The sequence below is a fragment of the Sphaeroforma arctica genome (assembly GCF_001186125.1).
Source record: "Sphaeroforma arctica JP610 unplaced genomic scaffold supercont1.47, whole genome shotgun sequence".
Taxonomy (NCBI): Eukaryota; class Ichthyosporea; order Ichthyophonida; genus Sphaeroforma; species Sphaeroforma arctica.
The window spans coordinates 158,415-159,386 of NW_014040511.1; positions in this window are offsets into that span (position 1 = coordinate 158,415).

Here is a 972-nt window from a genome sequence, read left to right on the forward strand (position 1 = left end):
ATATATATATACACATATATATATATATATATATATATATATATATATATATATATATATAGATATAATATACATTAGTATAGACATGTATATCTTTTATAATTATTGTATGTACAAAAACAAACACAAACACGTACACGCTCTCTTTCTCTCCCTCACACCTATTTCCATATAATATTGCCTTTATATCCTGCCAAAGGAGAAATGCATAAGATTGGGCACTACTAGTGAGAAGCACAACACGCTATGATACCATCGTACTTTAATGTGTCCTGCTCGTCACAAGTTTCTTGTGTATTTTCAGAGACGTACAGATTGTTTCATTCTATTACTTCGTCACACTCTGATCGCAGGCACTGATCTTGAACGCAATCCCACTGTTGACTCAAGGCAAAGCACTGACCAGAGAGTATAGCCGCAATGCTGCCAAGACCGCCGTTACGGAAGTTGCGTACACCGTAAGTGTGGGTGCTGCGTGTGCTCGTGCCGTATGCCCCGTCATTTGCTATTGTGCTTGTAGTTATCCTGTTCTCCTCTATTGATCTTATCGGTCTATGTGTCTGGAAACACTTATCAGTCTCGGACGAAGAAACTTTCTTCAGCTATAACAACGAAGCTCAAATTGAATTGTAACGGAGAACATATAAACCATCGGTTGAATATCGTTCAATCACATACCTACTGCGCTCGTATTCTTGATAGGTGGAGTGAAATCATTTCGTGCCCTGAGGCGTTTAAACGGTCAATCACAGACCTACTGCGCTCGTATTCTTGATAGGTGAAGTGAAATCATTTCGTGCCCTGAGGCCTTTAAACGTTCAATCACATACCTACTGCGCTCGTATTCTTGATAGGTGAAGTAAAACCATTTCGTGCCCTGAGGCCTTTAAACGTTCAATCACATACCTACTGCGCTCGTATTCTTGATAGGTGAAGTAAAACCATTACGCGTCCTGAGGCCTTTAAACGTTC